Below are 13,329 nucleotides of genomic sequence, written 5' to 3'. Positions count from 1 at the left end.
GGCGTGCTGCTGACATTGCTTGCAACACTGTGCATACTTCTTGCAGTCTTCTCTCATTGTAGGCCAATAGTAACCTGCACGGAGGGTTCTTGTGGCCAGAGCTCGACCCCCGACGTGGCTTCCACATATCCCTTCATGGAGCTCGGCCATGATTCTTGTACACTTCTCTCCGTGCACACATTCCAGGAGTGGGTGTGTGAACCCAAACCTATACAACTCGCCGTCAATCATTGTGAACTTGCTAGAATTCTTCTTTATCTTCCTAGCCTCCGTCGGATCTAATGGGAGAAGGCCATCTGCCAGGCATCGCCTGTACTGTGTTACCCAGGTGTCTGGCTCATGGGTAGTACAGACCTGCGTCATGTTCACCTTCTCTCCCCGACATGCTCTTATTCTTGGCGATCTCAAGGTCTCCTGAGTTAAAGACCTGTGACTCCTCGCCGCTTTCTCCGTCGATTTGCTTATCTGAAGAACCAGGTGATCTGCCACAAATGCTCTGGGTGTCTTCAGAGTTTCTTGATCACCGTCCTCTGCCTACCCCCCTTGCCCGAACTGGCGAGCTTGGCTAGCAAGTCAGCTCGAGTATTCTGCTCTCTGGGCACATGCACCACTTCAAAGGAGACAAAAGAACTCTTCAACTCCTGTACATACTCTAGGTAAGCTGCCATTTGTGGATCCTTGGCCTGGAACTCGCCCGTTACTTGGCCCGTGACTAACAGCGAGTCACTCTTCGCCATTAGCACCCTAGATCCCATCTCCTTGGCCAGCAAGATTCCGACGATCAACGCTTCATACTCTGCTTGGTTGTTGTTGGCTTTGAAGGAAAACCTCAAGGACTGTTCAATCAGCACGCCGTTGGGCCCTTCCAAGATGACTCCAGCACCGCTGCCCTGCTGGTTCGACGATCCATCCACCGAAAGCACCCAACGAAAATCATCCCCCTCAACTCGTGTCGCTTCTGATGAGAGCTCGACCACGAAATCTGCGAAAATCTGCCCCTTGATCGGACCTCGGGGCTCATACTTGATATCGAACTCCGACAGTTCCACCGCCCACTTCACCATCCTCCCAGCTACATCGGGCTTCTTTAGAACCTTCTGGATGGGCAAGTCGGTCATCACCAGTATTGTGAAGCTGTGGAAATAGTGGCGTAACCTTCTCGCCGAAAAAACCACTGCCAGTGCAGCTTTCTCCAAGGCCTGATATCTCACTTCGGGGCCCTGCAGCACCTTGCTGACAAAATAAATAAGCTTTTGGGCCTGATCTTGGTCTTGGGCGAGCACCGCACTCACTGCCCTCTCAGTCACAGCAAAATACAACCTGAGAGGGGTCCCCACCAGCAGTTTGCACAAAACCGGCGGGCTCGTCAGGTACTCTTTAAGCTTGACGAAGGCCTCTTCACACTCCTTCGTCCAGGCAAACTTGTTGTTTCGCTTTAGACATTGAAAATACGGATGGCCCTTCTCCCCGCTGGCTGACACGAAACGAGACAGGGCGGCCATCCGACCTGTAAGTTGCTGTACTTCCTTCACGGTAGCCGGGCTCCTCATCGCCAAGATGGCAGCACACTTATCAGGATTGGCTTCTATTCCTCTTTCAGTCAAGAGAAATCCGAAGAACTTTCCCGCCTCCACGCCAAAGATGCACTTCTCGGGATTCAGCTTTAACCTGAACTTGGCGATCGTAGTGAACAACTCTTCCAAGTCCGCAACGTGCTGGCTCTTCTCCGGCGAGGTCACGACCATGTCATCCACGTATGCTTGCACATTCCTTCCCAGCATTGGTGCAAGTACCCGATCCGTCAACCTCTAGTACGTGGCCCCTGCGTTCTTCAGCCCAAAAGGCATCACCTTGTAGCAGTAACACGATCTCTCGGTCATGAAGGCGGTCTTCTGTTCATCCATGGGATGCATCTTTATCTGGTTGTACCCCGAGAAGGCATCGAGGAAACTCAGTAACTTACACCCTGCAGCGCTGTCAACCAGGGCGTCTATGCTTGGCAAAGGATACGAATCCTTTGGGCAAGCCTTGTTCAGGTCAGTGAAATCGACGCACATGCGCCATTTGCCATTGCTCTTCTTCACCAGCACGACATTGGCTAGCCACTCAGGGTACTGGACCTCCCTGATATGGCCTACAGCGAGGAGCTTCTGGGTTTCATCCCTGATCGCCTGTCTTCTTTCCTCGTTGAATTTCCTTCTTCTCTGTCGCACTGGTCTGACCTGGTTGTCCATTGCTAGATGATGGCACAAGAAGTCGGGGTCAATTCCCGGCATGTCTGAAGCAGACCATGCGAAAGCATCCAGATGCCGCTCTATCACCTTGGCAATCTGGTCTTGGAGCTCAGCCTCCAAGGATCTTCCCAACTTGAAGACCTTTCCCCCGATCTCCCTTTCGAGCCATTCCTCGACGGGTTTGGGTCTAGCTTCCCTGACGATCACCGCCCTGGCGATTCCCAACTCCCTCGCTTCCTCAGGGTGATTCCTCGCCTCTTCTTCCCGCTCGGCGTTCTCTCCCTCAGCCTCAGCATCTATCATGGCGACGTCTTCCCCGGCGTTCACCCCCATCGCTGCACCAACAACCTGCCACTCTGTTGGCTTGGGCTTCACACCGGGAGGCGGCGTCGTTGTGATGTAACTCACTGACCTCTTGTTCTTCAGGCTATTCTCATAGCACTTCTTCGCTTCTTTTTGGTCAGATTTGATGGTGATCACCACCCCTTCCATCGATGGCAACTTCACCTTCATGTGCCTGATCGAAGGCACAGCTCCTATTCTGTTGAGTGTTGGTCTTCCCAACAGAATGTTGTATGCTGAAGGAGCGTTCACGACAAGGTACTTGATTTTCTCCGTTCTTGAGCCCGCCTCATCCGTGAAGGTAGTTCTCAACTCTATATACCCCCTGACCTCCACCTGATCGCCAGCGAAACCATACAAACACCCTCCATAGGGCCTCAGCTGGTCAAGGGGCAACTGCAACTGTGTGAAAGTCGGCCAGAACATCACATCTGCCGAACTTCCTTGGTCCACCAGTACTCTGTGGACCTTCCTTCCCGCCGTAACGAGTGAGATGACTATTGGATCGTTGTCATGAGGCACAACGTCCCGGAGATCTTCCCTTGTGAACGTGATGTCCACGTCTGGTGAGTGGTCCTCGAACATGTCCACCGTCATCACAGACCTCGCATACTTCTTCCTCTGTGACGCGGTGCATCCCCCACCCGAGAAACCTCCTGCAATAGTGTGGATCTCTCCGTGAGTAGGCATCTCGTGCTGCTGAGCCTCACCACCTGCGGGCTGGGAGCTCGACGCGCCCCCAGTCCTTCTATCCAGCAAGTAATCGTTTAGGAACCCGCTCTTGACCAGGTCGCCGAGCTGGTATCCCAAAGCCAAACATGAGTCCACGGTGTGGCCAAAGCCCTGGTGGAACTCGCACGCCGTGTGGAATGTGGTGAGATGTGCCTCAGGATACTCCACGCCGGTAAAAATAGCTTTGACGGGTACTACACTCGCAGGGATAGGCGTGTCGGTGATCGCCTGAGCGAAAGGCATGGGGAAAATGCGAGGCGGCGTTGACGGCGCGACCTTTTCAGCGACTGGGCGCCCTCGCTGCTCCTGAAGAGCTTGGCGCAATTCTTCAGTAACTCTGCTAAGCTCTTCATTCCTGGCCTGAGAGGCGACCAGGTCCTCGTGCATTTTTGCCTGCTCTATGCGCGAGGCTTCCACATTCGCCTGCAGCGAACGCATAATTTCCACCATTTGCGCCATAGTCATGGCGCCTTCAGCAGCAACGGGCGCAACTGGACTTGAACGGTTGCTTCTCATCTTTCTCATGAAAACTTGACAGATCACAAAGAGCGATGAACAACACCTTCTTCAGCGACGATCGATTCAGCGATCAATCGGTCAGAGCTTCGCAAAACTCTGAAGAACTTCAAGAACACAACCTCAACAACAAACTTTCGCAAAAACTCACGACTCCACCACAAACCACCGTTTCTTCCACGAAAATCCAAACGAGCGGCGAAACTTAGATCTCACCGATTAAAACTTGCGTAAGCAGCGAAAAACCTCACCTCACTGAACAAGAACTCAAACGAACGGTGGAAAACACGAAACTACTGAACAAAGGTTAGATGAACGGCGGAAAATGGTTGCACCAGCACACAACCACACAGAAACCGCAGAAACTTCCAAGAACTTGCGCTGTGGATGGGAACAGGTTTTACACGGCCCCACGGTGGGCGCCTAATGATCCTGCCTGTTGACCGGGACGCAGGAACCTTGCCTCGTCAAACCTGGATCGACTTCTGCGCCGTGTTAGCCTCCGTCCTTCACCGTGATTCACCTCAAGAACCTGCAAAAGACAGAACGGCGCCGCTGCGGCCGATCACGCTCTGACGCCCAAGTCAGCGACTGAACCACCAAATACTAAGAGAAAACTCAAAAACTCTAAGGAACCGTGCAAAATTCTCTCTCAGCGTACTCAAAACTCGCAAGCGTAAAGAAGTAATCTAAACGTGCGTACCTCAGAAGTTCGTTAGAATCTCTTATATACCTGTGCACTTTCTCTCTCCTGACAGTTACACATTTGGACACGTGGCTCGCATCCAGCTGTACACGTGTCACCATCTGGAGCATCCTTGACTTGGGCGCCACTTCTTACTCTTCAGGCTTTTGGCTAAGTTACTTATGCATGACACAACTCAGTGCATAACTGCCTTGGAGCGTGATCTCTTCTGAGTGGCGAGATCGGGTACCTTCGTATACACCTTCCCTGTGGTCTCGACGGCCGCCTTCACGATCTACTTTACTTGCTTCATCGTGTATGTTCAGGTAAGCTGTCTCCCGAGCTTATCCTCTGGCTAGCTAGGAAATGACTATCTGACTTCATCTTTGGCGATGTCCTTGTTTCGGCAATCTCTAATCACTAGGTTGCCTGGGTTCACATCTGGCGACTTCATCTCAAACCCGGTGACCGCCGGTTTAGGTATGCTAGAGATCGAAACACGCCAACTTAATAACCGGCGACTCCACGAGCCCCCCGACTTCCTTCCCTTCTGCCAGCCAGGTGTCCCGTTCAACACGCCTATATAATAGCTCGATGCCACGTCATCACTTCCGACTACCAGGGCGGTACATGTACATATGTAAATATTTAAAAAGTTATATAGAGTGTAATTTGATTTGAATATTGAATAAATGAAACAAATTCTTATATTAAAAATATATGTATGACCTAAGTCCTAGGAAACTCTTTTCAACGCACAACTCTAACTAAGACATATTATAAAATACATTTCTTTTACATATCTAATAATCTTATTTTTTATTTATTCTTTACGTGAATGAAATATGAAAATACTGAATTTGCATTTTCTTCCCAGTTTCTCCCACCCACCTGGTTTCTGGCCCATCATTTCCAACATGATGATTATATATATATATATATATATATATATATATATATATATATATGGTTATTTGCTGCACAAGTGAGCTGCATCTTAATTGCTTTCAATTTGAAAATGTACAAACTTTCGTGTGAATTAGTAACTTCAACAACTGGTAAATAAATACTCTCAAAGATATCTCACAGACGCAAGCAATCGAGGAATTTCAGACAGTAAAAAGTTTGAGTATGGTTACTTCATGCATCAATCAATCAAATACAAATGAGAGAAAAAGTTTTTTTTTTTATCAGCAAATAGCAATGAAATTAAAAGGGATCACTTCAGGGGTGATCCAACCCTTATACAGTAAAATGATGTTCACAAATTACCTTTCTAACTACAAATCAGCCAACAAAACCTCCTACAGTCAAACCCATCTCTATCAAAATAACAAAGAATAACAATGATCAATCCTCATATTAAAACTAAATTGAATGCATACAAACCAAAGGTTCAAGACACCAATCAGAGAATGAGAAATTAGCTAACGGTACCTTTGAAGAGATCCAGGACCAAGCCTTAATTTGTGCCAAAGAGAACACCTCAATGTGGTCAACCACTCCACCTTTAAATAAACAGTTGTTCCTATGCCTCCAAATTTCACTAATCTACGCTATCCACACATTACCCATAATAAGATTAACTGAAGTGGGTGCATCCAGAATCTTGAAATGTTCAAAATGAGACCTAGGATCCATAAAATCGACAGATTTTACTCCTAACCAATCATAACAAAGATTCCAAATTAACCAAGCAACTCTGCATTCGCAAAACAAATGATTTGTTGACTCCTCGTACCTCCTACACAAGCAACACAAATTACTCTCAATCCCGATTCCTCTTCTCTCCAGATTAATCTTACAAGCAACCTTGTTTTCCATCACTCTCCAAGCTGTGACATGTGCTGAGGGAAGCGCCTTAATTTTCCAGAAAAAATTATATCTTCTTGAGACTTCCTCGCTTCCTTCTCCCCTTAAAAACCCATAAGCAGACTTAACTGAAAATTCTGTTGCCCCACTATCTTTCCAAACCCATCTATCCACTGTTTCCATCTCAAGCATCTTATTAGAGATCAGCTCTAAGAGTTTACTTTCTTGCTCCTCTTCCCAAGCAAACAGACCTCTTCTCCACCTTAATTTCCACTCCCAGGACCCATTCCCCCATATTCCACAATCACATAATCTTGCCTCCTTATTAACAGACAATGAAAATAACCTTGGAAATCTACTTCTCAAGTCTTCTGAGTCTATCCAGTTGTCTGACCAAAACAATACCTCTCTCCCGTTACCGACCTCCAAAGACAAATGATCTTCAAACTTCCCTCCCCATTCCTCAGCCCTCCAGACCTTCCTTAAATCTCTCCACCACAGAGAAACCTTACTATTAATATCTCGTTGCTCCTTCAAAACTCTCCAACCTCCGTACTTATAATCTAATACATCCCTCCACAAATGAGAGAAAAAGTAAGATAGAACAGACCAAAAAGTGTCAAAATAATATTTTTCTCACTCTTATAATCCTTATATACCACGAAGCGTATGATGTAATATTGAAAGGGCATAAATATATTCACAGCACATCATCTTAGTGATGTCTAAACCGATTTACAATTTTTAATAACTTGGATGTATTGCTCATTCAACCAAACCTTCTACGACTATAATATGATACGAACATTATTGTATATATAATTTAAAATCACATTATTAATACATGCATGTTATTTCATTTTATTGTATTAAAATTTACACCAATCAAATAAAATCCAGCACTCATCCAAGATAAATGACAATTTTTCAAGATGGAGTAGCCTTACCACATGCTATTTATGAATAGCGTATATAGGAGCAATGTTTGTCTCTCTCTCGTCCTTCTTTCAAATATGCAAGTCAAGTATCCTTGTGCACAAGTTCCAGAAGATCAATTATTGCGAATGGTTACCATCAAACCAGAAACACCACTTTCATTGTTTTTCCATTTTTTTTTCTTTTTACTTCATTCAAAGCCTTCCTCCCCTTAATTTAATCTCATGGTTAATTGGTAACAATTTCACAAGAAAAAAAAATAAAAAGGTTATAGCCAACTTTAATAATCCTTTAGTATCAAAACAAAGCATCAAGATGTTAATTTCTTCCACTTAATATTTTAAAAGTCTATCATATTTGACTGCTCATACAAATTTCTACGTGACGGGACCATTTTTATTTGTTTGATTACATTAACAATTATACAAATAGACAATCTAAGATATTTACAATTTATCAGTAAAAAAATTATTTATATAAATATAAGAAAGAGAATAATGATACAAGGGTTTCCACCCTTAAGAAAAGTTATTTCTACGGTCACCATCCCTCAAAACCTCATGTTACTAAAGCTGAAAACCCTTGAGCCTTTAATATATTTATTTACTAACAGGAATGGAAAAAATATAATTTTTTAAATTATCATTTTGCCTAACTTAAATGTGCTTTGAAGTAAAAAATAAGATACCTTACTAATATCCTATTAATTAAGCTTAGTTTAGGAAAATATTACATTGGTGTTTAAAAAGATTAAAAATATTACGGATACCTAATGCTACTCTAGGTTTTGAAATTAGCGAAACAAAAAACAAAATGTATAAAGAAAAAAGAGAGTAGATGATGATATATAAACTTGATTTACGCAACACGCAATAAGATAAACCTTCAGAATTTAAAATTAAACAACATAGGTAAAATAAAGAAACAATGGAACGATCCTGAAGCATGTGAGGTATTTATTTAATTCCTAAAAATTATCCTCACCATGACTCAGTTGTCTGTCTTGAAGTTTTCATGTTTGAAAAACTCGAGAAAAACTGTGCTATTGCATTTAGGGCACTTTGGATCCTTCTCTGATAACATCACGTACATGAAGCATCGAGGACAACCAACCAGATCCATGGCCTTTGCTTCTGGAGCATTTGCACCATCCACCTTCTCTTCCTCCTCAAGTGAAATCTTTGGTGAATATGATACTGAAGAAGATGACGATGAACAAGATAACTCTGGCCATTCACCTGATGATGACGAAGAGAACTCCGGCGATGTTGTCCTGCTCGGAACCTTCAAATTCAACCCTGGACTCTTTCTTTTGCACATCTTCTTCTTAAACCTTTTCCAACCAAACTAACTCTTCCTCTAACTCTGACTTCGAAATCTGTTCATTTTCAAGAAATAATAACCTTAACTTCTAAACAAAATCACTTTCAACCTAAGTAAAATCTACGCACTAATCGAACTAACAGCAATTAGCAAGTCATTTCACATAACTCCAAAAACGTTCTAAATTGTCTTCACAGTTGTTGTTTGTTTTTTTGTCATAATTGCAATTGCAGGTGTGGTTACCCAAGAAACATGGTGTTGCAGTCAAAACTGCGGTCCCAGAAAGAGATTTAAAACCTAGAACTAAGATACAAAATCACAAAAAGATATCATGTTCCTTAAGATCAAAATTAAGTTAGTAAATCAAACTGTAAAAATCTCTTGTGGGTACACAATAAAGGGAAATATGGAACTAGACAAACCAAAATATAGCATATATATAGAATGACAGAATATAGAGTGGGCAGCAGAGTTGACATGGGTGTCCATTAGAGGGACAGCTAGCTTCTTGATCTACATCCAACCTCGTTGTGCTATAGCAATGTATAATAAGTTTGGCGTCAAATAAAATTTTTATGCAGGGTTCTATAACAACCAACAAGGGTTTTTGTGGGATTATTGTCACCGTTATGGTTTGAGTAAGGAGTAGCATTTTAGAAAACGAATAAAAAGATTGGTTAATATAGAAAAGCTGTAGAAGTGAAGTAAATATGAGAATAACTAACAAAAGAAGCAGTTGGTGGCGACAAGAACCAGAATTGTTAAGCGGATGGATCAGTGAGTGGATGCATCACAATCGTATATCCGGCAGAGAAACGGCAGCATATTGTACAATCTAGTTTTTGTTGAGTGAACCATTGCAAGGTCACTGTATGTATAGAGGTTTGGAGGAGTTCAATGCAATGGAGATAAACCAGTATTTATTGCCCTTTTAAATGTCTAATTTACTCTGCGCAGAAAGTGGGGTTTAGTGTACTGTGAGAAATTCTGGGAGTCATTTTTTAAAAATATTATTACATTCATCCTCAATTTATATGCTTTTTTTTATCGCATCATTTATAACGTTTATTTTTTCTCTTGTTTGGAATCAGTGTTTCACATGGTTGGATCCGTTGATATGTTGATCTAGTTTTTCAATTCTTGCGGTTTAATGCATCTGTCCATGTTAAACTGTTTGGAGTAGTATCTAGATTGTAGTAGTTAATGAAATCTAGAAGCACAAGAATAAACATATTCTTTAAGGTGGAGTGATAGACCATTCAGAAATGTTTATTTTGGCTCAATTAAAGGTTTGGTTTTGGGTAACATCTAAATCTTGTTCTGCTTGTTTTACTTATTCTGAGTGGTGTATTGATCCTATTGCTCGTATGTTTTCAATTAAGTGAGCTTATGCAAAGTTTATTTCTGTGATTGGGGTGTTATTTTATTTTAAGGATATAAGGATTAGGTAGACTGAAAGGGATTTTGAGGAAATGTTGTATTATGATTATGTATAGGTTTGAACCACCCCTAAAGTGGTTTATATTAATTTTTTTTTCTTGCCGATTAAAAAAACGTTTTTTTTCTTCTCTTTTTATCATTCACACGTTAAAAATGAACATACATTATGATCTTCCATTTTGGTACAAGAGAGGAGGTTTCATTGTACTGTTCTTCTCTTAATCAAAATATACTGAAGACAATATATGGGTAATGAAGAAGTCTTAAAAAGGGAAGAAGTTCGGTAAGGAGTCCATGGTGGAGAAGTTTTCTTTTTTTTTTTGGAAAAAATAGAATGAATTAATTGGAATATTTAATCTATTTAAAAAAACCAAAGAAAAAAAAGTCATTTGGCATAGAGAACATGTTTCCTACACCAAAAAGCCAATACCCAATAGGGTAAAAAGTTTCATTTATAACAATACATTCACAGTATTTTTACAGTCAGACATTATCCATTAAAATGTGATGGTATTTTCAAAATTAAATGACTATAAAACGGCGGTTTTACCTCATAGTCACTGTTTTAGACCAAACACTTTAGTTTAAAATGGTGGATTTATATCATAGCCGTCGTTTTATACTCATTTTATTACCTTAATTCGTAGTGCGCCAATTAAGCTCTTTTGTATTTGTCGTTGTCATTCGTCGTTGCTGCTCTTCACCACTACTGTTGCCTTCTCGCAAAAGGTTGGTGGTGTTTTAATTTTATTTTTATTTTTTTTAGTATTATTAATTTGTATATTTTGTATTTATTATATTTTGTACTTTTTAAATTTTAAATTTATATTATGTTAGTTTTTAGGTTAGAATAAAATTATTAAATTATTAGATTGAAAATAGATTTATATTATTTAGTATTTATAATTAATTTAATGATTTTTAATTTGTATATTTAGTATTTATTATCATTTGTATTTATTATTATTTTGTATTATGTTAGTTGTTAGGTTAAAATAGAATTATCGTTTTGGTACTAAGTCTGAGGGTGTTCGACCCTTGATAATTGATACATGTTGATATTGAGTTCGAGGATGTTCGAACATCGACAATTGATGCGTGTTGGAGGTTGAGAAAAGTCTTTAATGGACATCAAGAGACTGGTAGTTCACCAACTTCATTAACTGGTGTTGAGGTTTACAAAAAGGTAAAAAGCATAGACTACACCTTCGGTAAGTCGAAAAAGAAGTCATCTGTGACAAACATATGGAAGAAAAAAATCAATTTTCTTTGATCTTTTATACTGGTCGAGGTTAGAAGTCAGACATTGTATAGATGTAATGCATGTTCAGAAGAATGTTTGTGATAGTTTAATTGGTACATTTCTTAACATTAACGTGAAAACAAAGGATGGTCTAAATGTTCGTTTAGATTTGGTTGAGATGAACATACGAGACGAGTTGGCACCGATACAAATGGGTAAGCGTACATATTGCCCCAGCCTCTTACATCATGTCAAAAGATGACAAATAAGCTTTTGTCAATGTTTAAAGGGTGTGAAAGTTCCACAAGGACATTCCTTAAATGTGAAAAGCCTAGTGCGGATTTGAAGTTAATTGGGTTGAACATTTTGATGCAACAGTACATGTTGATTGTTGCCGGTAGCTATTTGTGGGATATTACAAAAAATGTTAGTCATATCATAACCCATTTGTACTCATTCTTCTCTTTCGTCTATTGTAAAGTCATTGAACCATTAAAATTAGATGAACTTGAAGATGAAATTATTGTTATCTTGTATGAATTGAAGATATTTTTTCCTCCATTTTTTTGACATCATAGTTCATCTAGTTGTTCATCTTAATCAAGCCAACAAAAATATTGATTCAATATTATCTTCTTTTTCAACGTTGTCTAATTGTTAACGTGGATAGATGATTTACGTGGTACACTTTTGAGGTTTAAACTCAATTTTGTCTAATGAAATAATACTGCTAGAAAAAGAAAATCTGTTTAAATTAAATATTTAACTAGTGTTTAAATTAAATATTTAACTTGTTTGTAAGGTGTGTTCAGAAGGTCCAATACCTTTACGTGTTTCGTGCTGCCACTTTCTTCTGCATATTATAGCATGAAAAGTTGCAGATACATCAGACATGTTTAGTCAACTTTTGCACAGTCCACCATTTTAACTGGTTTAGGGTTCAGGGAAAAAGAAAGGTCCAAAACCTTTACGGGCTTAATATTGGCACTTCCTTCTGCATATTATGGCATGAAAATTTGCAGATACATAAGACATGTTTAGTCAACTTTGCAGGCACAGTCCACCATTTTAACTGGTTTAGTTTCGTACGCCAATAGAATCAGAGGTTCAGGTAATTTCATCAATAAAAAGGAAGAGAAAAGAACTTGAATTGAAGAAAGCAACCAGTTAGCTTCTTAGGTTCCACCTTCCTTAGCTTCATGAACACCATCACAACAATACACAAAAACCTTCACCTAAAACTCCACAACCATGACCCTCACCTAGCTTCCCCATCACATGCATGAACCAATCTTCCAACACAAGGAACACCACGAAATGAGTTGCCTTTCCATTTTGTTACCATTCAACCGATAACATGTTTAGAGTAGCAGCACATTTTTAAAGTAATAAAGACGTTTAAATTGTTCACGTTGAAGGTGAAGCAACACAGAGTCACTCTACGTTTTTCAAGTTCTTTTACGTGTCATCTTTCTCCTGTTGGGGTCAACAATGGCCAACACAGTTGAGCCAAAAAATGGCCAACACTCTGCATCTGTTCCCTCCTTGGTGAACCGTTACTTCCACCATGTGACCTTCACCATTCTTGGTAATTTTACCTCTTCACCACAATGTCTCGGTTCCTCCCTACCTCCCTCACTCTTTTATGCAGGTTAGGTCTGTGATAGCTTTCTGTTTTCGTCTTCTACCAGATGACCGTTTGACCAACAAATCAACATCGGTGCAAGACGAAAACTTGGAGTCTTTAGTTTATTTTGTTTTATGTTAATGTTATGTACTGTTATAAATATGTTATAAATTTTTCCTGTAATTTCCTTCTACCTGTCAGAATGGTGGTTAACTGCACCAACTCCCTGTATACTTCTGCTGCCTTTCTAGGCGTTTTATGGTACCACATGATTTTTAAATTTTCATTCTGTGTTCTTCAGTGTTCTGCTACAACAAAGAGTTTAATTCGTTCACTGTCATATGTGAGATGGGAGATTAAGGAGGGTTTTTTCTCCAAAGTACTCCCTTTTTTTTTAATTACGATTTTGAGTAAAAAAAAACATTGTGAAAATGATAAA

General features: G+C 40.6%; 1 long non-coding RNA gene across 1 annotated transcript; it reads right to left on the bottom strand.

Annotated features, from left to right (window-relative positions):
• Positions 1-8,091: 8,091 nt before the first annotated feature.
• On the bottom strand, positions 8,092-9,545 carry LOC137835611 (uncharacterized). Its single transcript, XR_011085104.1, has 2 exons — positions 9,306-9,545; positions 8,092-8,635 (listed from the first exon to the last, which is right to left on the bottom strand). It is a non-coding gene; the product is annotated as an uncharacterized lncRNA (long non-coding RNA).
• Positions 9,546-13,329: the final 3,784 nt, after the last annotated feature.

The sequence above is a fragment of the Phaseolus vulgaris genome, chromosome 5 (assembly GCF_000499845.2).
Source record: "Phaseolus vulgaris cultivar G19833 chromosome 5, P. vulgaris v2.0, whole genome shotgun sequence".
Classification (NCBI taxonomy): domain Eukaryota; kingdom Viridiplantae; phylum Streptophyta; class Magnoliopsida; order Fabales; family Fabaceae; genus Phaseolus; species Phaseolus vulgaris.
Note: the sequence above shows the minus strand (reverse complement) of the source record. Positions and strands in the feature narration are given on the sequence as shown.